The 27,929-nt window shown below is 38.5% G+C and overlaps 1 pseudogene; it reads left to right on the plus strand.

Moving 5' to 3' along the window:
- The first annotated feature begins 69 nt into the window (after positions 1-69).
- Positions 70-23,749, plus strand: LOC127661623 (lon protease homolog 2, peroxisomal-like; annotated as a pseudogene).
- The last annotated feature ends 4,180 nt before the right edge of the window (positions 23,750-27,929 follow it).

Below are 27,929 nucleotides of genomic sequence, written 5' to 3' on the forward strand. Positions count from 1 at the left end.
ACATTGCACTACTGATATTGTCCTACTGTACCTGCCATAGTTCGGCATCCTGTTTTCATTTGCCCCAATTTGAAGGCGTTCCGTACTATCTAGTGCACTGCTAACAAAACATTTTAACCAAACCCCGCACAATGTCCTCCAGCAGCTTTCAGATCCCTTGCCGGTTGCCGTTGCTGTGTTCAAATGATGGAGTACGTTTGCCCGGCTCGACCATGCGAATCAGCGTCGGTATGGCAAGAAACATGCAGTTAGTGAAAAGCAGACTGCTGAAGGGGACCACGCTCAAAAGCACCATTATTGGATTGATAACACCAGAGACCCCGAGCACGACAACGATGAGCTCACGTCCTTACACAGGTGGGTCTGTGCTGTATGCGACGGTCAAACCAGCAATAGGATCAATGAGTGACACCCGTGTGGTGCAACTGTCATTGGGTTTCATTATGAAATTGCAGACATTATGCTCTACTGGAGCAGCTGCCCCCGTGACCCGACTTCGGATAAGCGGTTGAATATGGATGGATGGATGCTCTACAGCTCTTCCTTTATGTATTTAAAAGTGCTCATATGAATAATAATCCAGCTGACATTCTGGCTAGCGAGTCCCCTTTCAAAAATATACCATCGTTGTCATAGTTTCCACCAAAACATCAACGTTTCTAATGCTATTGTCACTACAAACTGTGGTAACTTGGTAGTTAGCACTGTTAAAGGAATGTTCCGGATTAAATACAAGTTAAACTCAACCAACAGCATTTGTGGCATAATGTTGATTAGCCTACCATAAACATTTATTACGACTCGTCCCTACTTTTCTTTTAAAAAGCTAAATTCTGGGTTCCAGTGAGGCACTTATACAGAACAGAATGGGGCAACATGTAAACATTAAAATACTCGCGGTTTCAAAAGTATAGCCATATGACATAAACAATATGTGTGTTAACGTGATTTATTTCTGTGTGACAAAAATCGCTTAGGCCTACTAACCTTTTCTTTGTAAAGTTATATCCAATTTTACAACTTTGCCATGACAACGAACGACGATTTTAACAACTTTACAGCTCAAATAATACACAAGTTTTACTAGAAGAATTAATGTTAGTGCTTTTATACAATTATAAGCTTCATATTTCTGTCTTGCCCTGCGATGGACTGGCGACCTGTCCAGGGTGTCCCCCGCCTTTCGCCCAATGTTAGCTGGGATAGGCTCCAGCCCCCCGCGACCCTGTACACAGGATAAGCGGTTGACGATGGATGGATGGATGGATTTCTGTCTTTAATCCCTTAAAGAATTGGCACCATTCACTTTTATTGTAAGTGCCTCACTGTAACCCCAGATTTGGCTTCTTTTATAGAAAAGGAGGGTCGAGTTTAAATAATTTTTTGTGGTAATCAGCATTATGCCACAAATGCTGTCTATTGTGCTTAACTTGTATTGAACCCGGAATATAACTTTAAGAAAACAAATTCAACAACATAACTGAATGCTTCTTACACTGTTTGAAGGAAATCCCATACTAATGTATGTTGATTTTACAGTAGTGTGACCATTCATCCTCTCATTCGTACTTGACTGTAACAGCAAATGACAGCTGAGTGGAAACAATGCCCAAACGAAAGAGCAAATTTACAGAAGATTTGCACAGAAAAATCCCATGCTTTCGTCCAGGTCGAGATCCGTGGCAAGCAGAATGTAGGACATGTAAAGTTGCACTTATGTGTCAGTTGCTAATAAAGGTGCAAGTGATGTAGAAGCCCACATTGGCTCTCTCAAGGATCAGTAAAAGGTGAAAGTTCATCAGGTAAATTAACTGACCACTTTTTGCAACTAGGTAATCATATTGCTTCATTTTACATGGCCATTCAAAATTATAGTAATAGTAAATGAAGGTACACTCATGGCATCACATATTATATTTTAGTACATGGACATTCAAAAGATGTTGGAAATTATTATTTATATATATATATATATATATATATATATATATATATATATATATATACACTCACCTAAAGGATTATTAGGAACACCTGTTCAATTTCTCATTAATGCAATTATCTAATCAACCAATCACATGGCAGTTGCTTCAATGCATTTAGGGGTGTGGTCCTGGTCAAGACAATCTCCTGAACTCCAAACTGAATGTCAGAATGGGAAAGAAAGGTGATTTAAGCAATTTTGAGCGTGGCATGGTTGTTGGTGCCAGACGGGCCGGTCTGAGTATTTCACAATCTGCTCAGTTACTGGGATTTTCACGCACAACCATTTCTAGGGTTTACAAAGAATGGTGTGAAAAGGGAAAAACATCCAGTATGCGGCAGTCCTGTGGGCGAAAATTCCTTGTTGATGCTAGAGGTCAGAGGAGAATGGGCCGACTGATTCAAGCTGATAGAAGAGCAACTTTGCCTGAAATAACCACTTGTTACAACCGAGGTATGCAGCAAAGCATTTGTGAAGCCACAACACGCACAACCTTGAGGCGGATGGGCTACAACAGCAGAAGACATCACCGGGTACCACTCATCTCCACTACAAATAGGAAAAAGAGGCTACAATTTGCAAGAGCTCACCAAAATTGGACAGTTGAAGACTGGAAAAATGTTGCCTGGTCTGATGAGTCTCGATTTCTGTTGAGACATTCAGATGGTAGAGTCAGAATTTGGCGTAAACAGAATGAGAACATGGATCCATCATGCCTTGTTACCACTGTGCAGGCTGGTGGTGGTGTAATGGTGTGGGGGATGTTTTCTTGGCACACTTTAGGCCCCTTAGTGCCAATTGGGCATCGTTTAAATGCCACGGCCTACCTGAGCATTGTTTCTGACCATGTCCATCCCTTTATGGCTACCATGTACCCATCCTCTGATGGCTACTTCCAGCAGGATAATGCACCATGTCACAAAGCTCGAATCATTTCAAATTGATTTCTTGAACATGACAATGAGTTCACTGTACTAAAATGGCCCCCACAGTCACCAGATCTCAACCCAATAGAGCATCTTTGGGATGTGGTGGAACGGGAGCTTCGTGCCCTGGATGTGTATCCCACAAATCTCCATCAACTGCAAGATGCTATCCTATCAATATGGGCCAACATTTCTAAAGAAAGCTTTCAGCACCTTGTTGAATCAATGCCACGTAGAATTAAGGCAGTTCTGAAGGCTGAAAGGGGTGAAACACAGTATTAGTATGGTGTTCCTAATAATCCTTTAGGTGAGTGTATATATATATATATATATATATATATATATATATATATATATATATATAAAAATTATGTTATGTGAATATAGTGTCTTTTTCACTGTATTAAAGTTTGCATTAGTGAATATTTTAACAAGCTAAGATTGATTGCGTAATACAAGACTCATTTCATTAATCTATTCTGTCTCCTTAGCATTGGCACAGCTGGACTGGCGGTGCAGGTAGTGGGCAGTAACTGACTGAAACCTCACTACACATAGCGCATTACTGGTGTAGATTCTGTGTGACCGATCTGCTGAAGGAGAGACCTTTCCCCGTGGCTGAGGTGGAACAGCTAGACAAACTGGAGCAGTACACAGATGGAGATCAGGGAGATGGAGAGCTGGAGGAGCTGTCGCAGTGGTTCTATCAGGCTGCTGTACAGGTTAGAGAGTTGATACACACAAGTAATGGGACGTGCTGGTTTTCGTTTGTGTTTATGTTTTGATGGTGTGTTCTGTATGATGTCTGTGGTACAGTGATACAACCACAGCCTTGTATTGAGATTGTACTCTGACCTCTAACTAACTGCTCCTGTAACTTAAAAGTTCAAGTTCATATTCCACTGTCTAATGCTGTTAGAGGACTGTATCTGTAGCCTATATTTGCATAAAGGCATTCTGTAAACAGTGTATAATCTTTTTTATTTTTTTTTTAAAGGTACTGGAAGGTACAGCTGAGAGTCAGGGGAGAATATATGTAAAACATAAAAGAAATGTCATGAAATTTCTAACTATTTGAATGACTATAACATATTATATTAATAAGTTGTTATAAAATAGTATAAATTATTTTAATGTATGTTATTACAAAGTTTTACCTTGAAAAACTATCTTTTTTATTTTTGGGGTCCATGGGTTGCCTGAGAGTCTTTTACCAAATACCTTCTTGTCTTGATAGCAATTAAATAGCCCACCTGGGGGATTTGAATGATGTCTTTGTATGGACGTCTGAAGAATACTATTCAAAAAAAGGCAGCACTTTGTATATATGTAGCTAATGGCAGCCAATGTTTTGGCCCCAGTCATCTGTAGAGTGAGTCATTATTTAGAAACTGATTGAATGAAATACAGCCTCTTCATTTGATGCCAAATGCTGCAGGATGTTTCATTGCCAGTAGGCTTTTCAACCAGTCTATTGTAAGTGCCCTCTGGCTTCTCTTTGTCCTGCTGGTCGGAATGCTTGACATGTCAGTGCCTGTGGTGGGGAAACTCAGATGACTTCTGGACAGTCTGCCTAGAGAAACACTGCCTGATGTCCTGGCCTCCATGATCCACACTTTCAACAAAGAGAAACTGCAGGTACACCAGTAATAAGGGTTGTGCATGGTTCTGGAGTCAGATTTTTGTTGTTATTTTTGCCTTAAGTGATCATGAACCATACTGTTTGTCTTTATAACATATATAGTTTATTGATGTGTTACATGTCAGTGAACTTTTTTTAAATGTATATAAATGTATAAAGGGCAAGTGTATATTTTATGTTGTGACAGGTCACTGTTTCTTCACTTTAGTTTTTTTTAAAACTTTTATGACTGTAATAGTTCATTGCAAATGGTCCTGCAATGTAACAAATCATTTTAAAAGTACTGGTACATATACTGTATAACTGTCAATTTAATGTTAGGCCATAAACCTCCTGAGACCCGAGCATGACTGCTGTATGTATTTTCCATTTTCCTTTTTGATAGCACCTAATAAACTTGCAAAAAAGCTATAGAAAGACAGATTTTGTATGATGTTTCCTTGAGTGTTGGTAATTCATGTTTTCAGACGTTATAAACATGACATCAGACATTAGCATAATTAATTTGGATGTAAAGAAATGGCCAGCATCATCTGATCACTGCCAATCATGTTAAAATAAAAATATACAATATAAATTCTGAATCTAAGTACTGATTACTATTATTCCATGTGTGCCAAACATGTTGAGTGGTATAAACATCATCTGCAGCCTGAAACTCAACTTTTGATTGGAAGTTTCGATTGAATGCACGCCTTTAGGATATGCCTTTGCTCCCTATTTAGTGAATTACTTAATCTGCATCCACGCACAACTTACCACGCACCCCACAGTGAGCGAGAACCACCTTATAACTACCACGAGGAAGGTAGCCCATGTGATTCTACCCTCCCTAGCAACTGGGCCAACTGGTTGCTTTGGAAGCCTTACTGGAGTCGCTTAGCACACCCTGATTCAAATCTGCAATTCCAGAGGTGGTAGTTTATGCCATTTTAAAAATGGCATATCAGATGAAACTAGAGACGCTTTTCAATGTAAAAACGTAATTTTTCTTATCAGATGTTGGCTTTTCTCCCAAATACAAACTCTGCTGTTTTGTCATTTGACTTGGTGCGTTAAATGTTTAACCCTTTACTGACTGCACAGAGTCCACTGAACTGAGATCAGTCAGTTTAAATGAAATGAAATTATGCGTTGCGTATAGCGAAGCCAAAATACAACGTGCACGCATTTTTTCAAGGGGTCGCACAAGGTTAAAGCTAGAAGCATAATAATTATAAAAGAGTAATCAGATTACTGATAATAATTGTTTTAGATAGAGAATATCATGTCATACTGCAGGTCATGTGTACCGTTATGTTTTAAAACGAATGTTGTTGTTGACAGGTGCTGAATGCAGTAGACTTAGAGGAGCGGTTTAAGAAGGCTCTTCCGCTGCTCACCAGACAAATTGAGGGGCTCAAACTGTTGCAGAAGACCCGCAAACTCAGACCTAGGGTTGACTAGAGAGTAAGCCTGAAAACTTCTTTAACTTCTACCCTTACCCTTCTCCACAACTTTCTGGTCCAACCCGCAGTTCTTCCTCTTTCTCTTAGGTTCTGGCTATCCATAAAGGTGGAGTGTTCCCAGGCCATCAGTTCTCGCTGGTGAGGATGAGGATGGTGATGAAATGGCTTTGCTGGAGATGAAGGTGAAGGCTGCAGCGATGCCAGAGGCAGCACTGCACGTGTCACAAAGAGCTCAGATGGTGTGTATTATCCTTTAATCCTTCTATTAATAGAAATGTGCAAATCGTGGTCATTTTGGAGGAAACCACATTTCATATGTTCACCCACTGTCTAAAGAGTAGAGTTTCAACATAACTATATGCTCCAGACAGCGAGGAATGCTTCACTGAGTTCCTTGCTTTGTAATAAGTAATTTATTAAAATAAACATGCAATTATTATTGCTCATATTATTTGACTAGTTAATATTTGGTTTCTTTAAATATGTGGCTCCAAGAGGCCTCATCTTAGTTCGTTTTTTCACTTGCGTTTTAAGGCACTATTATCTTTTTTACGCAATATGTGTTGGGAAAAGTGCTATACAGATCATTTTGACCTGATTTGACTTGACTTTTCAATGTACATTTCATTGTGACCATTTACGTATTCTGTGTGTCAGTAACAGTTCTTGTGTGGTATACATAGATGTTGACTTGTGATTTGTAATGACTGTACGTGACCTTTAATATAGACTGTGGATTAATATGGACTGTGGTTTAATATGCCCTGGAGCTCCACCATAAGGAAGATTTTATTAACATAACACTGGTACCTTAAAATTATATGAAATTATATTTTTTATATTCTCAGACTTAATGGAATAATTTCACTATCTGTCCAAATCGATTACATATGTTTGACCCCAGGGTAACGAAATCCTCTCTGTTTTAAGCCCTGTACACACATTCAACAACTTTATCGCTTGATGTCGTTAGTCTCTGTTTTGTGAAGTTGTCAGTGGGCATTCCAACTGCCGTCACTCTAACGTTATTGCTGGACTTAATGTCTGGCCTTATCACTCAAACGTGACAAGGAATTTATCTTTTTGTTGCTAAAAATGAACATTCTGTAGTGGAGAGTGGTATTATATGATCTACAGGAGTGCTCAGTGCTTTAAATCATTAGCACAATGATTAACAATCTGTCAATGTACAAAATATACAAATCAGACTGCCAACCATTTCTAAAAATGTCACTCTATTTTGATAAAGAATCAGTTTTCTTGTCTCTAAGCATGCACATTCTGCAGGGGAGATTTTTTAATATTAACTTCAGCAGTGCTCATTGCGTCATATCATTAGCTAGATGAACAATCTATCAATGTATGAATTAAACTCACTCAGACTGCTGACAGTTTCTTTTCCATGCATCATTTTTATTACAGTATATCCATGGTTAATTACAGACAAATCATATTGAACAGTGTAAACACTCACAGAAACTTTTAACTTTAACTTTAACTAACATGGATGACGTGTGCTCCACTGACACTTCTTATCTCCTATTTGTTGTGGCTGCCAATAGTCGCTCCTCATTTGCATAAAGTTAAACTTTTCTCTTTGTCATGTCCCTCGCCACACCCACATCTAGTCGCAAGAGGTTGCTGTTGCTTCATCAGTCATCAGCTCTCATTGAAAATTAATGAGATCTAGTCGCTTTGTCACTTGAAGTCACTGCATGTGAGTACAGGGCTTTACGTCAGCGCGTCCTGACCTAGTACATGTATATGTCTCAAAACACATAGATTCAAACTGAACTTTTCAGGTTATGTTACAACTTCTCGTTCAGGGAAATAGCTAGAACTTAATTTACTTGTATTTTTTAATGGTCATGTTTACACATTAATTTTCTAGAAAAGGCTGTATGTGAAAGTTTATCTTTACACTTATTCCATCTAAAGAACAGTTTTAATTGTAGGTAAAATGTTTGTAAACTGATTAAATAACATTTTTATATCAAATGTAATATTAATTTTTAAGTGTAGATAAATATGCCTGTTCCAGTCCATTATGTCAAGTAAATGCCTGCATTGAGTTTGGCCACCAGAAGAGGGAGGATTGGAGTTGTTTACATGTTTAATTCTTGTCATGTTCTCCATGACCACACGGGGGACTCTGAAAACTCAAGCAGACTACATTACCTGGCCAAGCACAGCTTGAGTGTTTGAACATATGTTGATAAGTATTAAACATACCTTAAATTCATTAATGTTCTTCGTCTTATATTATTTCATGTGCATAGCTAAATCATTTTGTTTTACCTATTTAATGACACACATTCACACACATAGACAGAAGTGTATGCATTCCTTACTGTCCTATGGTTAAAAGTCTCTTTGAAATAGGATCTCTGAATTTCCATGAAGAGCTTAGACTCACAAAAACATGTGATTGAAAACACACACATAGAATGCATAGAATGGCATGCATACCTCTGTATTTCCCTTGCTATATGTGTAACAGACCTTGAGGCTAGAATTCTACTGGTAAAGTCTCATGTAGGTGATGTACACTAGCACAGTATTTTGAGCTAAGAGCTTAAAGGTGGGAGAACTGATTTCAAGAACTGACGATCAACGCTTGATAGTGTCTGGTAATAGAGACGTCTGTTATACTGGGTTGTAAATAGAGAATAGACATTCCATGATTTGTGAGAACCATAAAAAACATTCTGTGCCCAGTTTAAGTTTACTTTATGAGACATATGCACATGTGCCTGTGTCTGGTTATATGAGGTGGTGGAGATGCATATGTCTCTGATAAAATACTCACATTCCATTAAAAATCTTTACAACATGTGAGCGGCTACAGCAGGCTTCACCGTGATATTACTCATGTAAAGTTTAAAAAAGATCAGTAAATGACAATTAAATTAATTGGTATAATAAAAGTACATTTACATTTATGCATTTGGCAGACGCTTTTACCCAAAGCGACTTACAGTGCCCATATTACAGGGAAAAGCACCCCGGAGCAACCTGGAGTTAAGTGTCTTGCTCAAGGACACAATGGTGGTGGCTGTGGGGATCGAACCAGCGACCTTCTGATTTACAGTTATTTGCTTTAACCCACTACACCACCACCACTCAAGTAACCCACATATATATATATTTTTTTTAACCTTTTGGTAAATGGTGTATGCATACACCATTTGATTAGTGGTGCTTGAACAAAGAAACAATTAAATGGGCAAAAAAAATCCCACAGACCTATATTGTAAGATGAGTCACAGAATATCAAATAATATTTGGGGGCGGGCTTTTTTGACTTGGGCAAATAAGCAACCACCTAGAAATCTTCCAGAAATGGAATGTTAACTCCATATTATGAGATATTATTTTTACATTATGTTAACTCTTTAGCATCTTTCTCTGATCAGATTGCCTGGACATCAGTGCGGCATGGGTGCTCTTGGATAATGATCACTATGCCATGGAGAAGCTGAAGAAGAGAGTGCTGGAGTATCTGGCTGTGCGACAGCTCAAAAGCTCTCCTGTGTTTCGTAGGACCTCCTGGATTGGGAAAGACCAGCGTTGGATGTTCCATCACCCACACACTGGGTCGAGAGATCCGCCGCATCGCCTTGTGAGGAGTATGTGATCAGTCAGACATTCGTGGCCACAGGTGAGAGTTCAAACAACAAAAGATAATTCTTTTCAAGGGCTAGGTATTCTCCAGAGTCTAATATCTCAACTTGAGCTTTCCTCTTGCTTGTGAAATGGGTGGGGTGTGGGATATTGGCACCAGGGTGGTGTATTAAGTACCAGGGTGGTGGGTTTTAGGGCAGTGCTGCAGGGCTGTTGGCCCTATGGTTGAAATGCAGATCGATTTTGGTTTCGTGGCTTGAGGTACAAGGCTATTTTTCCCTATTTTTCAGCTGGATGGATTCACCCATAATATATATCTGCCTAATTTTCTTATCTGACTGATAACGATAACTTATCACATTTATCAGCCAATACCTATATGGCCGCCGATATATAGTGCAACCCTAATAATTTTCTATTTTTCTACCATTTTTCAGTTGATTACATAATTTGCAAAGCTTCATTGCATTATAGTTTGTTCAGTCAAATCAAAGTTTGCAATGTGGTGATTCACCTCGGAGCTGGTTGGTTTGGTTTGGTTTGGTTTATGGTTACAACTCTTAAGAAAAAAAAATTGGACAGGCACTGATGCGCTCTATTATGCTGCTGTCTTTATGAAAATGGGAGTTGGGGTGAACCGCCTGGAAACAAATTTATGTATAAGGTACTTATAATTGGCACTTTATTTTCTTCTTTTTTTTATTTTCTCCCCGTTTCTCTCCTTCCTCGTGGTGGCATAGTGACTCGCCTCAATCCGGGTGACGGAGGATGACCCTCAGTTGCCTCCACATCTGAGACCATCAATCCGCGCATTTTATCACGTGCCTTGTTGAGCACGTTACCGAATACCGCATCCACGCTTAACTCACCACGTGCCCTACTGAGTGCGAATCACATTATAGTGACCACGAGGAGGTTACCCCATGTGACTCTACCCTCCCTAGCAACCGGGCCAATTTGGTCAGCATGCCCTGGATTCTAAATCATGATTCCAGGGGTTGTAGTCAGTGTCTTTACTCGCTGAGCTACCCAAACCCACAAATAGCAATTTTGAGGATTTGCCAAAGTTACGTCAAATCTTTGAAAAATACTCAGAATTTGTTTTTAGGCACATAGTAGCAAATAATCTAGTAAAATTATATATTCCACTTTTTGAGTTATGTCTGTTAAATAATCAGTACTTATTACTTTAGGACAGGTTTCAATTCTAATTACAAAATCTACACAATTTTTTGTGAATTTCTTTCTGAACAGATCGTGGGCAGATACTGCTGCACCATTATATAAAGTGAGTTTTTCCATGCTGGCATAATACTGTTGTGTGAACTGTTTTCAGAAAATCCTGCCCCGAAATATCATGTTAAAGAGCCCCTATTATGCTTTTTGGGATTTTACCTTTCCTTTAGTGTGTATCATAGCTGTTTGTGCATGTAAAAGGTCTGCAAAGTTACAAAGCACAAAGTCCACGCAAAAGGGAGTTATGCTCTCCCACAGAACACACTGCTCAAGAACTACACGAAACGGCTGGATTGTAGTCCAGACATTCCTTCTGTAAAGTATCTATGTCAAAACCTCTTTTTTTGGACTTCCAAAAGCAGACGAATTGAAGAATCAGTAGTTAAAATTGATTTTTACCACTATTCCTCAGCAGTACAACCACATTCAATGCCAGATTTTCAAGACTGTTACTGCTGAAAGATGGAGCACTTCCCACTTTGTTGGTACAATCTGGCGCTTCAGGATCACTACAAGTAGGCTTGATAATTTGTGGATTTATTTGCTACCGAGTGTTCAAATGCTGAGCTTTGTGTTGTAACAACGGTGTACACCCAGTGCACAGCTGTAGGCCTCTTGCTAAATAACGTTAATGTTTTGGTAAATGTTTACTATTTAGCTGTGGGCCGCTTTTACCTAAAACGGTGTAACAAAATGGTCAATCTCAAGAGTCTTATGTAATTATATAATTACAAGCTGTAATGTTATGGCCTCTATCCATGGTTGTCCACGGCTAACTTGCTCACAAACCGAAATAAGCCTGTGTTCTCCGTTCACATCTCAGGTGAAAAAAAGTTTGGCTACACCCATTCCAGCAAAATATGACTAACTTAGATACACTATGTGTCTTTTACTTGAAGCTTTATTATATTCACAATAATCAACAGTGTACTTGTAAGAAAGCTACAAAATTAAAACTTACCACTGTGAAATGTCCTGCTCAAGTCATGCTAGCGAAGGTGCTTCAGGTCGATCAGCTTGTTTTTCCAAACTTTCAATATCGGACCCAGACTCTGATATGGCAAAAACTGATGCCATTGTTACCATAGTTACAATAGTGTTTACAGCTGTTAAGGAAGCCTGAAACTCAGTTATGGTAAGGGGCATTATATTTCTGACACGTGGTTGACCAATCACAACAGACTGGGCCAGCTGACCAATCAGAGCACTCGGGGCTTATCTGAAAGGGCAGCTTTAAAGAGACAGGGCATAAATCAGAGCATTTGAGCAGAGGATGAATATACTGTTGGCGTTGCAGCAATGTACAGTAAATGGTCTGCACTTATATAGCGACTTTTATTAACATTAGATGTTTCCAAAGTGCTTTACACTGTGTCCCATTCACACACACATTCACACTCACTCTCACACACCAATGGCAACAGAGCTGCCATGCAAGGCGCTAGCCTGCCATTGGGAGCAACTTGGGGTTCAGTGAGTTGCCCAAGGATACTTTGGCATGTGGAGTCATTTGGGCCGGGAAACGAACCAACCCTGCATTTAGAGGGTCGCTCTACCACCTGAGCCACAGTCGCCCATTATGAGAACAATGTTTTTTGAACATTAAAGCATGTAAACATATTCTAGTAGACCCCCAAAATAAAATCATGAACCTGTAAATTAGCATAATATGGGCTCTTTAAAGCGAATTGAACTGTGGTTTTTATCTTTACGTGTCGGTCAGATAGTCCCTTCTGGTTTAAGTAGATGGTTCTTGGCTAGAATAAGCTATTAGGTGGACCATACTTTATGCTGAGTGTCAAATGTTGTCTGCAGGATTATACGGTATATAAACAACAACCAGTTTTGAAAAAATAATATTTTTTACAATTTCATATTTACTTCTGTTATAAAAAAGTTATTTTGCCATCTTTCTCATGTAATTTAGTGCCCCATTGTACTGCTTCTTTGTGACGTAACCCTGATGTAACTGTGATTTACCCTGGTGTTAGGTTATGACTAATCATTCAGAAATTTGAAGCTCAATATAACCATTAAAGCGTTTCTTTGCCATTAAATAATGAGTCTTAACCAACGTGTGAATCATGTGGTGATGCAAATGTGGTCAGATGGGCTAGGCTGAGGTTTCAGACTATGATGAGCCCAGCAAAGAGACATGATGCAGTGACTTCAATAAAGGGAGAAACTTTAAATCTTGCCCTGCAACGTGATGCCGTCTTTGATGTTCCCTTTGACACTTCACTCATGTCACTATAGAAACTAGAAGGTGCACATCACAGCACCCTGCAGGCCTAGGCAGGTCTCAGACTATTCTGATTGGTTAACATCAAAGCTCTACCAAACTCACACTCATGCATAATGTATCCTGAGGACAAACGGCACTAATAGACTTTTCCCACACACTCACTGCCTTTGTCTCTTTATTACTTTCCTCTTTAAAAGAGTGTGCATTACTTTACTACAGTAGAGTGTTAAAGGTAATATGGAAATGTTACACCCCCTAATGACTATTATTAGGTTACAACTCAGTCTTCGTATCCTGCCTCTGTGCCAACTCAGTGGGAGTAAATGCTATTAGTGATCGTGTTTTAGTGTTCTCAACTCTTTGTGAGGAGGTCTTCAAATGTATTTTGAACTTACTGGATTTGTTCACACAGTCTGTGTTTGGAATTGACAAGCGTATTTACTAATAGGTGTGACTCCCAAATTGTCCTGTTCATACAGCTGCATACTGGAGCGGATCAGATAATTTTAGTAGGAACGAGTAGCTGAAATCAATCCCCTTTTTTTTATAGTTGTCAATAACAGTTGTAACCATAGTCAAAGTGACTAATGTACTGTAAATGTCAAAGATGGCGACTTCCATAACACCATAAAGTCTTTTTGAATTTTCACAAATTATACAAAGTTATTTAATAAATGAGTCCAATTGAGGTATAAGGTAAAGATTTGTTTTTATTTATAACTGAATGCAGGGCATTTGGGTTGCACCCAGACCACAAAAATTGTGGGAGCAGCTCTTATGGAAAGACAGCGATTGTATCTAAAACCTTTGAATGACTCACAGCTCATCTCTTTGTGAGTTACTGGAACTCCAAATGGAAAAAAAAACAATGCAACCCACATGTATCTTGTTTGTCTGATTTTAGTCTACTCTTTTCATGTTTCTTTTGCATTTACGCATTTGATCTGATACAGATCTTACCTTGCTCCTTTGATGTACATTCTTCCACTTCAATCTCTCCTTTTTTCCCTCTCCCACTCTTACTTTTTCTACATCTGTCTCTGTCCTCAGACGTATGTACGTGGGTAGAATGCCTGGCTGCATTATAAATGGACTAAAGACTGTTGGTGTAAACAACCCTGTCTTTTTACTGGACGAGGTGGATAAACTGGGCAAGAGCCTGCAGGGAGACACTAGAGAAACTATATGCAAATAACAGTTAGGGCTGGGCGATATGGCCAAAATTGTTGCGGAGCAAGCTTTCTCCTAGTGCTGTGAGCGCCTTTGAGCAGATTTCGTCCGCCCCAGTGGAAACGCAGCCTGAGAAAGCCGAACTGCTTGTTCGTGATATATATCGATATCGTTTTATCGCCCAGCCCTAATACCAGTACTGCAACCTGCTGATGGATGGATGGATAGATAGATGATGCAGTATGTAAATAAAAGTCTATGGGATGTTTAATGGTCTGATTAGTTTGAAAAAAATATAGCACACTTAAAAGGGTCATCTTTTGACATATAAGTGGTCATTGTACAATAAAAACATACTGTAAGTTTTAGAACTCAAAACTTCCTCACAGCAAAAAGAGCATTTGTTGAAACCAAGCTGCCAAAACAACTCATTCTCTTCTTCCTCCACATTGTGATGTCAACTGTGGTAGACATTTGCATCTGACAGCCTCCACAAAAACACATCAAGGCCTACTTTACCTTTAATCACTCCTGTAAACTGCCCAGTGGCTGTGTGCAGTGAGATGGCAGGTGGAGAGCAGGCCAGTCAAGAGCAGAGAGACAATCATAAGAGTGGTGCAGAACAGTAAACATACTGTCAAGTCTTAGAGAAGCAGCACCCAAAACTGAGCATTTTTGAGGGTCAAAATGAGGGTGGAAAATGATCTTGTTTTACAAATATATGACATATACTGTAAATGACAAATATATGACAATTTATGATTCTTTTTTTTTATTCATTTTTTTTTATAAATCTTTACTAATGCTATAAGTGAACCTCAAGGGACATATCAAAATAATAATAAAAAGGCATGTCATGACCCCTTCAAGTTCAAACAGACTGCATGACTGTGGCAAGTTTTGTTGACGTAGCATCAATTTAGTAGACTAGCTAAAGCATGGGCCCATGTCACTGAAGAGATGTTAATCTTGAAGAGCGATATAAGAAGAGTGAGAACAGACATCAGAACATATCCAATGATATATTTTTGAGTTGAAAAATTGGAGAAGAAAGAGTGCAAATTACCTGACAGATACTTCTGTTAAAGCACCAGACTTTCAGTAAGGTCAGGATGCTCTGTTCCAGAATTGTATGACCCAGACCCACTGTACAATAGTTGGACTTTTTGCAGGCTAGACAATATTATGAAGACTGCCATGATAATTTATTTGGAACATAGTTCAGAATCAAAATAGATTTTGGTGTGCTCAGACATTCTTTCAGAATTACGAAAACATTGGCTTCATTGTATTTCAGCCTCCTGAAATAATTGTAAATTAAGCCATGTGTGGTCTGCAAGATCAGTTTGTGTGCAAGCCTTGTTGGTAAGTGCATACATGCATGCCATAGCACATCAAAGTAAGTTAGTGGAGTTTGTTGTTCTGATAGGAACCACTGAGTGTATAACCTGTGAAAGAATACATCACCGGAGACACTTCATAAATGGAATTTACTCACCCTCATGTTGTTCCAAACCCATATGACTTTCTTTTTTCCATGGAACACAAAAGAAGATGTTAGGCAGAATGTTAGGGACTGACAGCCACAATCACAATTCACTTTCATTTTATGGAAAAAGAATGGCATCAACATTCTTCAAAATTGTTAATTTCTCTCTGCCCTTTACTTTGAATGAGTGTGCATAATATCACATACGCATCACCATTTGCATACACCCAATTGCACATCAAGTTGGGCTGGGCGATAAAACGATATCAATATTTATTGCGATAAAAAAACTCCATGATATCGACGATAAGCTTTTGAGTAATTTTCGATATTTAGCCTGTGTTATACATCTAGACGTGCGTGTTGCTAAAAACACTTGCAGTTTGGCTTTCTTATGTATTCTTTCGTATGTTTCCACTAGCACGTAGTGAGCGAATGTGAGCGAGCCCTTTCAATTTCTTCCTGTGGAAGCTGAGCGCCAAGCTCGCGAGGTGGATTGTAAAGTTGTAAGCAGCGTGGGGCAAGCGGTTCACTAGCGTTGGGAGTGATTTCTTCTTCCGCTTCAGTGGAAATGCAGCCTCAGACTGTATGAAGTTGCTGTAGCCTGCGCTACACAGGTCACCGCATTCCGGATCCGGACCCCAGATTGATTCCATCTTGACTGCAAGACATCATGATGATGGTTAGGCTCTCTCATCATCTCTAGTGAGCAGCACGACAAAACAACAGTGCCGGCTACATAATATCTGATCTTTCTGCACTGTATTCTTAAATATTTTTCTCTAGCACCGAAACACGCTTCACTGATGCCCTGTCCCGGGCCGCACCCACTTCCTCTTATGTGCGTATACATGAGGTGCGTGTTCCCAGAGTGCTTTTAGACCATAAAGGTTTTTCTTTCTAAATGTAGTTTATTAATCAGCATGTTCCAAGCCTTTAATAATAATAAAATAGATTTCAGTTCTAATTTTGTGAAATTATTCTGATTTCATCATCTATGACAAGGATGAAAACAAAACAATTAATAGTTTGTAGCCTAGTCTTTCTCACTTTAAAGAAAATATAAAAATGGTCCATTCAGACTTTTACATTTTCAAAAGTTTCTCTCTGGAGATACCCCTGAACACCCATACAGTATCATTCCTCAGTCACAAGGGCTTCTATGCCCCCATACTTTGATATCTGTATGTAAAGGAATATGATTTTTTAATGTAAACATTTTATATATATATATATATATATAAAATGTTTACATTAAAAAATCATATTGATTGAATATATCTTAATGTCATTATGATTCAAAATAAACAGATCATCTTATAACATTCATAACTGCACTCAATTGATAAACGCTATAAAATATTGTAATATTTTCATAGAAGATCCCTCTGACACCACTGCACTGACGGTGTCTGAGCCCCCAATGCAGTTTTGTAAAGACTATTTAAACTGTTTAGGATTTAGTTTTCTCTTCTTTTTTTTGGAAATTCCCAAAAAATTTCAATGTGCAAATGTGATTGAATATCGTGATAAATATAGATATCGAATTATATGAAAAAGAATATTGTGATAATATTTTTTGCCATATCGCCCAGCCCTAACATCAGGCTATTTGTTTTCACCAACATAAATGTCTCTCATACACACTCTGACGTGGCTGTTCCTGCTGTGCATCTTTGTATCTGTGATTGCAATCCTCTTATCTCTAGGTATGACAGGCTTTAACAATAATCCAGCAGAGTGAGAGAAGTGCATCTTACAATTTCATCATAGATTAGCTGTCTGCATTCTGGAATCACACGATCACCACTAAAAATCAGCGGGGGGGAGTGGTGTTCATCTTGTACTCTATAGTCATGTGATCACTCTCATTGTGGATCAGATAGAGGGAGAGATATAGAGGAGTTTGTTACAGGCAGACATGACCTGGCAAGCTCAGCAGAAAGATATGATACTGAGTTTGTCAGAAGCTGAGAGTAAACAGGCTTATTTTAGATAAGCGTTTAAAACCACATTGTTTTATGGTGGTTGTTTGTAGATGTACTGGTAGGTATCAAATAAAACAGTAAGATAATTAACTGGGGAATGTTAGTATATGTATTTTAAAACCTTTTGTTTTTACTTTCTTTGAGAGGCATCATTAACCTGTTTTGGACCCAGAGCAGAACTACAGCTTCACTGACCATTACCTCAATGTGCCTTTTGACCTCTCGCAAGTGCTCTTCATCGCCACTGCAAATACGATGGTGACCATCCGCCCTGCCTTAATGGACAGAATGGAGGTCCTCCAGGTGCCAGGTCAGAGTTCAACACTGGACAAAAAAGGACAGCAGGACGTGGCATTGACGATGTGACATTATTAGTGATTGATTCCTGATGATTTTAACCTGAACACAATGAACTCAATCCCATAACTGAACAGATGTTTTGTGTAGTTGAATACTTGATTTGTTTAATGTAATTTATGTGCTGTGTCTCATTAGGGTACACCCAGGAGGATAATGTAGAAATCTGCACCTGATCCCTCTTCAGCTGGAGCAGCTTTGACTGACCCCACAACAACTTCAGATCCCACAGGACACCATTATCCATTACAGGATATCATTCGCAAGTATGCATTCTAGGAATATGCAAAACTACATATTTTCTAAATTAGCTAGTCAACTAATCGGTCTTAGGAAAGTCCTGTATATGTCTTGGGCTGTTCTTTTAAAAGTTGTATTATTTTTAACTGGATGCAACATCTTAAAAACATAATGCTTGTCACTGGATACTCAAAAGCAACTCAAGACGTTATGCATTATCCAAAGACGTTTGTCGGAATATTTATGGCTATAGATGGATTTAACGAAGGTTTTTTCTATACAAAGTGTCTAATGGCTAAAGCACAACACACTAATTTAAGCGGCAATGGTAGATGTGCAAAAACTAAATAAGCATATAAGAAAACATCTAGATAAAATTGTCAACTTAGGTCTGTTGTTGTACTAGAAGTTGACCATCATAATACATCCCTAACACACACACACGCACACTGTTAGAGATGTTAGATAATAACGCTACCTTTTAACCCACATGGAGAATAGAAGTAAGAGATTAGTGTCCAGACAGGTAAATCAGTATATGAGGAGTCATTGTCAATTAAGAACTAATTGCACACTAACAAATGAGTCCACCACTCCATCAACACACACACAATGGTATGCTGGAATTAGCTGTCTAAAAGCCCAACATTGACTCTGAATGGTGAAAATATGGGAGATATATGATCAGTGTATATGGGGTGTATGATACTACAGTGAAATAATATGTGAATCCTATTTTTACAGGAATTACCTGTATTTTGTATACATTTGTCTTAAAATCTGATTTGATCTTCATCAAGTTACAATAATGAACAAACACAATCTGTTTTAACTAATAACACACAAATTATTGTACATATTAAATACATCATACAAACATTCACAGTGTAGGTTGAAAAAGTATGTGAACCCCTAGGCTAATACTGCCAATAAAAGTCTGTTGTTGGCAAACCTGGCATCCAGTAAATGAAATGAGTTTGGATGTGTGGGTTAGAGTGTTAGTTGACATCTCTTCATTAGTTTGCTATTCACAAAAAGCATCTGCTGACGTGGACCATTCCTTGCACAAACAAGATTTTAGAAGACCAACTGTCAAGAATAGTTGCTTTGCATAAAGCTGGTAAGGGTTACAATGTTATCTTGAAGATATAGACAAATTGTCTATAAATGGAGATGATTTAGTACTGTGTCTACTCTCCCTAGAAGTGGCTGTCCAGCCAAGATGACTAGAAGGGCATACTGCAGAATACTCAATTAGGTAAAAAAGAACCCTAGAGTGACAGATAAAGACTTGAAAGAATCATTTGAACTGGTTAACATCTCTGTTCGTGATTCTAATTTACAGAAAACATGACAGAACACCACGAAGGAAGCTGCTGCTTTCCAACAAAAACATTGCTGCTTGCCTAAAGTTGGCCAAATACCACCTTGACACAACAGTACTGGGAAAATGTTTTGTGGACTGATGAAACTAAGGTTGAATGTTTCACAGCACTACACGTGTCGTAAAAAGGGTGTAAAAAGGCAGGGAAAACTGCTAAAAATAGATTGTTCTGTCTTTTCTGAGCACTGAAGTAAAGCAATTATTGTTAATAATTTGCACTTAACGAATTCATCCCGTTATTAATTTTATCTGACTCCAATTTTATATTGACCTCTAATTTAGATTAAGGCTCTAATTACTCACTGATCATTCTTTTATTTTAATCTTTTAAGTTATTGATTACTCTGAATCCTCTTCTTTTCATTTACCTTTTGATCAATTTCTAATGAGATTCAAACTGATAGTTTTAAGTGGATTCCTCATAAGTTAAAGCTTCAGTTATGATATAAATGATTCTTAAAATGGTATTCTCCTGCTCGGTTCCTCTGCGGTTTCTCCTATTTTAAAGACACAGTATGATTTCAGAGGAATACAGAATAAATCAAAAAGTAACAATTTATTTGCCAGGTAGGATTTAAAACATAAGTTACAGAAACAAGTCAAAGAACATACCTGGCAGTTGAGAAAACTACATGTAATTGCAAAGCATGGGATATCTGAATGCAGATTCCTATTATTACAGTTACACACATTGAAGTGTCGGATCATCTGACTACAGAGAACCCTGAGCTCTGGGCCAGCTTTCCTTAAATATCCAGACAGAATACACATTGTGTACCAAATGGTATTATCCTTTGAACAATGAGAATTTGGGGGTGAATGGGTTCTTGACTTCCTGGTGTTAAACCTTCAAGGAGGGGGATAGACCTCCAGAATTATTCAGTATTTGGCAAAGACCTTATAACTTTGCTGTCATTAAGTTTTACAATCCTGGGAAAAAGACCACTATACCAGACACACTGAGACATTTTAAATGAGACCAAACATGTTACACTAGTTACATTATTTGTATACATCAGATTAGATTTTAGGGGAGTTTGAGGTGATTCTGAGCTGAAGGGGAATGGATGAGGAGAGAATGGGACATGGGATGTGGAAGGGCAACAATGAGGTGTGAATTTGCAATCTTCGCTCAGTGGGGTGTGGTGCCTCAGGAAGAGTTGCTAATTGTGAGAATGTTCATATGTTGATTTTCTCAAAGATCATACATTTGCTCTTTGCCTTTGAATGCAAACACATTGGCACCCTGCTTTACAAGGGCATCACATACCAACATGAAAACAGTAGGAGAGCATCATGATATGGGGCTGCTTTGTTTTTTCTGTGCTTGGACCAATTGCCATCATTGAGAGAAAATTAATTCCCAAGTTTATCAAGATATCCTACAGGATAATGTCAGGGTGGCTGTGTGAATCTGCATCCCTCGAGACATCTTTTGCGGCCCGCATTATGATTTCATCATCAAAAATACTGTATAATTATCTACAGCATATCAAATGTGGATGAATTGTGAGGTGTACATTTTCCAGAGAGCTGATGGTAGCTCTCAGCGCAGTTAGAGAGGGAATAAACTGCAAAAGGATGTAATGAATGAAATAAACAACATATCAACAAGTATAGTTGATGTTTCATGAGAGCTACAGTCAGTCTGTTCATAGAAGAGTATTTGCGTTCTCTCGGTCTCTCCTGAGAGTCACTCATCAGCGCAAATCTGTCAAACCCATTTGAATTCCTTAATGTGATATACCGATCAGCCACGACATTAAAAACCACCTGCCAATTGCATTCTGAGATAATATTCTTCTCACCACAATTGTACAGAGTGGTTAACTGAATTACTGTAGCCTTTCTGACCTCAAACCAGTCTGGCCATTCTCCACTGACCTCTCTCATCAACAAAGCATTTCCATCCGCAGAACTGCCAATCACTGGATGTTTTTTGTTTTTGGCACCATTCAGAGTAGATTCTAGGGACTTGTGCATAAATCTCAGGAGAGAAGTTACAGAAATACTCAAACAAGCCCATCTGGCACCAACAATCATCCATGCGATTATCTAATCAGCCAATTGTTTGGCAGCAGTGCAGTGCATAAAATCATGCAGATATGGGTCAGGAGCTTCAGTTAATGTTCACACCAACCATCAAAATGTGGAAAAATACGATCTCCTTGATTTGGACCGTGACATGATTTTTGGTGCCAGATGGGCTGGTTTGAGTATTTCTGAGTATTGCACAATATTAGGCAGGTGGTTTTAATGTTATGGCTGATCAGATTATATGCTCGTCATGATAACAGTCATAAATGGAAAAAGAATATCCTTCAATAACGGCATTGAGACACCTTCATGCTTATTAGTGATTATTAGTAAATGCTTATTAGTGATCTGTGTTACTTAAAAAAAATGATAAAGAGGGTGAACAAATCTTTATGACTTATCACTGGAGCAGTTTTGGTATATTATATATAAGAATTACTATAAAAATGTATGGTGTGGCCCTTGCTTTGCATTCCCTGAGCTTTCCAAAGTTGAGTAGCCATGCAATACAGAATGGCTTAAAAAAACATACACATTTTGGAGTGGCCCTGTCAGAGCCCAGACCTTAACCCAATAGAGAGCCGTTCACACCAGACATCCTAAGAATATGTCTGAGTTGAAGCAGTTCTGTAAGGAAGAAAAGTCCAAAATACCTTGTGAACATTGTGCAGGTCAACAAGAAAGACGAGTAATGTGAAAACACTGTCAAATCGAGGAAGAACTTGTTATTAAAAGGTGTAATACATGGCATTTATATGTTTACAGTTGCCAAGAAACATAAAAACTTTCCACATTAAAATCAAAAGCATAAATATTTATAAAAAACAAAAGGATACCAATAGCACACCTAAGAACGGAAAAGCAAAGAAGTGTCTGTGTTAAGCAGTTTGAACAGAGTCACAGACTGGGCTGTCCAGATGGGTCTCCTTCCATAATCTAGCCTAAATCTTGTAAAATAACTCTACTGTCTCACTCTCTCCTTCAAAGCAGTATCTGCCCAGCTTCACTTTTAAGTTGTTGTAGTTCATCAGGGAGAGTCAATTAGACGCACATTTGCAAAACTAACTAATTACCTCAGAGGTGCTAATCTTTGGATGATTATCTGCAAAAAAGCAATCAATACATGGCCCCAGCCCACCAATATGAGTGATTTGTGTGTTTGTAGGTACATAAGGGAGGCAGGTATGTGATCTTTGGAGAGGAAGATTGGTGCCATCTGTCGAGCAGTGGCTGTAAAGGTCACTGAAGGTCATAAGATCTCAAGAGCAGAATTACCCACTGAACAACATGAAGGTAAAAGTGGGACTCAACTTTTGTAACTCATCTCACATTTGTTTTATAGACTAAGGAGTGAGTTTGGGCACCCCATACTGACAAAACATCAAACACTCTCACTCAAAAAACTAGTCTCACACTTTGCACATATTGGTCATCAATTTCTCTAAGCATGGACTCCTGAGGGGTAGAGGAGGCTAAAGCGTGCTAACAGACACCCCTCCTTTTTGTGTCTTGCTGCAGCTGCCCTTCTGTAACAGGAGTCTTGGCACTGCCAGTTTACACAGTCAGAGAAAAGAGGGGAGGGGGTGGTTGGGGCTCTGTTCAGACTCTGATTTAGCCCAACTGTTTCCCAATTGTCCCCTGCATGGCCAATGTGCAAAGAGAGATTTAGAGACATGAAGGTCAGCGGTTTTCTTAAATGGATAGTTCACGGAAAAATTACAATTCTCTCATTTACTCATCCTCATTTTGTTTCAAACCTGTATGACATCTCTCTTCCGTGGATTAAAAGTATATACTGGCCACTTCCCTCCATACACTGAAAGTGAATAAGGACTGGGCCTGTCAGACTCAAAATGTAAAAAAAGCACCATAAAAGTACCATAAAAGTGGTCCATAATGTGTTTATTGTGTCAATGGATCCTTTAATTCCTCATCTGATCTCTGTGTGGATGTAGTGCCAGGCGTCATTATTGGTGCCTGAAATAAAGCTTTGAAATGTTTTATGTGTCCCTCAATCCCTGTTGATTTATTCGCTCCTCTGCTGCTCGCTGTAGCAGGTGTTGTTCTTAGACTTCACATCATGACAGCTGTCTTATATGCTTCCTGCTGTTATCATCTTGACTCTCATGGTACATTCAGTGCAGCTCAGTCCTCTTCTGGGTCAGTCTCTGAGTTACAGAGAAATAAAAGAATAGGTTAGCTTCTGATTTCTCACATAAAGAGTCTCATTCTCAAAAGAATAGTGCCCCCAAAATGAAAATTTGCGTCCTTGTTAAATGGGAAACGCTCCATTTATACACATGAAAAATTTGATAGGATATGGATGTAGGCTCTGTTAAATGTAGGCTCTGTTAAAAAAGAGAATGTCAATGTTAATTATTTTCATCTACTGACACAAAAATATTTCTAAATTCAAATTACACTTCAAAGAAATTAAAATCTAATGAAAATAACGAAGTGGTAAAAAAAAAAAAATCATACCAAATACAAACATTTTACTCACCAACTTCTTTCACCAGCCCATTTTGCAGTGACTTAAACATCACTCTACGACAACAAGTGGAAAAATACCAATATAAGTTAGATCATAAATACAATTGTAAATATGAACATAATAATAATAATAATAGTTTTTGAAAAATAAACCATAACCTGTAGATAGTTTAACACAAATCTCATACATTCTATTTTTCATAAAAAGGCTATTGTCAGGGACATAATTTGACGATTCCACAATATTTTCAGAGTTTGGACATGAACTTTATTACCACCTGCTGGTGGAATCTCCAAAATGCAAATGCAGGAATTGAATTTAGACTTTGCACTGAAAACAGAGGTGGTATTGAAACGTTTTAGTGCAATGACCTATTCCTCAGGAAAATATCAAATTGTGCTTTGCGCCACTTCATTACTATAGCCCACAGTTTTTGCGCATACGCCCACATTTAGTACAAACACTCCAACCTACGGCCACTTGTGCTTTGCTCTGGCACGAAAATTGGATAAGACGTCGTGTACAGTCGCTTATGAAAATAGAGCCCTTCAAGTCTTCAGTCGTTATTCACTGATTATTTTCCCCTAGTTTTTAAATAAGTGTCGATCAGTCATGTGACATGCAAGAACCAATGTGCCGTCAGTGATGTCCAACCTGCCGTGATGCATCCAAAAGTGCAATTTTTTAATTAAACACGAGTGCGAATGAGATTTGTGAGTTTCAGCGGAGGAGAAAATCGAAACCCAAAAGGGAATATTTAGCGGCATATAATGTAGGATATAATTTAGGCTGATGGGGGATCAGATTCAATTTCCCTGGGGGAGGTCACTGAGGTAGTCAAACAACTCTGCAGTGGCAAAGCCCCTGGGGATTGATGAGATCCGACCAGAAATGCTGAAAGCTTTGGATGTGGAGGGGGTGTCATGGATGTTGTCCTGGCACACACATTTTCTTTCTTTGTTCTTCAAAACATGACACTCCTCATTTGCATGTCATTAATGGTCTAGTCACATGACCTGTGGGCAGCAAGGGGCATGTACAGTCTTGCTCAGGGCTATAACACTACACAACACACACAGAAATATAGACCAATACACCCTAAAGCTATTTTCCTTAATATGTATAACATGGAGTCCACTCACTATTGTTTCCTCACCAAATTAAGATAGCACCTGCTCTCCCCCATAGCTGGACCCCTGTGGTATCATTCTAAAGCCCATAATTCTCCATTATTTCAGACAGTGGTCTTTCTCTCTCTTTTTAGTATTCTCCCCTCCGGCTCTTGTGTATGTCAGCTCCCTTAATGGAATAGGCATACAGCTGGCGCTGTAAAATGTTATTGCCTTTTTTTTGCTCTGGTAATTAACTTTTCTGAAAAGCATGGTCCTATCTCTGCTTGAATAAAGTTTACTTTTAGTTCATTTTAGTTACTTTTAGGGTCTATTGATATAGTGTATAATGCAGAGGTGGCTCGAGTCGCAAATTTAAAGACTTGTGACTTGCTTGACTAAATGAAGAAAATTACTTGACTTTGACTTGAGAACCAGTGACTTGAGACTTGACTTGACTTGAACTGAATGACTCAACAATGATAAAAAAAAATATTTGTTTTTAATTATTATTATTTTCTATAATATATTATAAACGGTTATGAAATGCATTTAAAAAAATATTGCGACGTTAATTATATGCAAAAATGTAAGCCCACCAGCACCACTGATCTGTATCTGCGCAGTTAACGCTGCGCTCACAATGCGCGAAAATGACAGATGATTGTCAAGTTCCCAAAACAATCTTCTTTGGATATAAATATTTCTAATTGGACCGTGAATAACAAAAAAGATTCGCCAGATGCACAATATGCAATGCAAAAACATCTGATACAACCACCACAATCTTGAATTTCATTAGACATTTCAAAAACCACAAGGAAAGATTAATATGTAATATTAATGTTTGAGGGTTGTCAGTAAATTAAAATTATTCTCGATTAATCTCATGTTTTGTAGCGGGACAAGTTTGAAATGACCCAAAAATTACCCTCTAAATGTGTGTGTGTCTTTTCTAAACCTTCTCAACGGTCAACAATATACCATAACCATTTGTTGGCAATATCAAAACATAACAGGCAGATTTGCAGTCACAACACTTTATTTAAAATGTGACAAGTCGTATAAAATATACAGAATGACTCGTGACGAAATCCAAGTGCTCTCATAGTGATTATGACTTCTGAAGACTTTTATTAAAGCCCTTGAATGCAATACCTTTATGACTATTTTATATAAATGTATCTCTGAAGGGAACTGTCTGTCTTCTATGTTTCGATGGCATTGGTGCCAGATGGGCTGGTTTGAGTATTTCTATAACTGATGATCTCCTTGGATTTTCATGCACAACAGTCCCTAGAATTTACTCAAAATTGTGCCAAAAAAAAAATGTCCTGTGAGCGGCAGTTCTGCAGACGGAAACGCCTTGTTGATGAGAGATTTCAATGGAGAATGGCCAGACTGGTTCGACTTGACCAAGTCTACAGTAACTCAGATAATCATTCTGTACAATTGTGGTGAGAAAAACAGCATCTCGTGAGTTGTCATTGTTTTGGCGGCACGAGGGTGACCTGCACAGTATTAGGCAGGTGGTTTTAATGTTGTGGCTGGTTGTGTGTATTTACACTGGTGGCCAAAAGTTTGGAATAATGTACATATTTTGCTGTTTCGGAAGGAAATTGGTACTTTAATTCACCAAAATATTCAGGACATTACTGATGTAAAAATATCATCATCATCACTATTTGAAAAAAGTCATTTTTGATCAAATCTAGACAGACCTCATTTCCAGCAGCCATCAATCCAACACCATATCCTTGAGTAATCATGCTACATTGCTAATTTGGTACTAGAAAATCACTTGCCATTATATCTGTTTGTTAAATGATGCTTATCATTGTCTTTGTGTTTGTTTTGAGCTGCCACAATATGCAATATACTGGCATGTCTTAAGGTCAATATTAGGACAAAAATGGAAAAAATAAACAGCTTTCTCTAGAAACTAGAAACTTGTTCAATTTCTCATTAATGCAATTATCTAATCAACCAATAACATGGCAGTTGCTTCAATGCATTTAGGGGTGTGGTCCTGGTCAAGACAATCTCCTGAACTCCAAACTGAATGTCAGAATGGGAAAAAAGGTGATTTAAGCAATTTTGAGCGTGGCATGGTTGTTGGTGCCAGACGGGCCGGTCTGAGTATTTCACAATCTGCTCAGTTACTGGGATTTTCACACACAACCATTTCTAGGGTTTACAAAGAATGGTGTGAAAAGGGAAAAACATCCAGTATGCGGCAGTCCTGTGGGCTGAAAATGCCTTGTTGATGCTAGAGGTCAGAGGAGAATGGGCCGACTGATTCAAGCTGATAGAAGAGCAACTTTGCCTGAAATAACCACTCATTACAACCGAGGTATGCAGCAAAGCATTTGTGAAGCCACAACACACACAACCTTGAGGCGGATGGGCTACAACAGCAGAAGACCCCACCAGGTACCACTCATCTCCACTACAAATAGGAAAAAGAGGCTACAATTTGCAAGAGCTCACCAAAATTGGACAGTTGAAGACTGGAAAAATGTTGCCTGGTCTGATGAGTCTTGATTTCTGTTGAGA

The sequence above is a fragment of the Xyrauchen texanus genome, chromosome 21, assembly GCF_025860055.1.
Source record: "Xyrauchen texanus isolate HMW12.3.18 chromosome 21, RBS_HiC_50CHRs, whole genome shotgun sequence".
NCBI lineage: Eukaryota > Metazoa > Chordata > Actinopteri > Cypriniformes > Catostomidae > Xyrauchen > Xyrauchen texanus.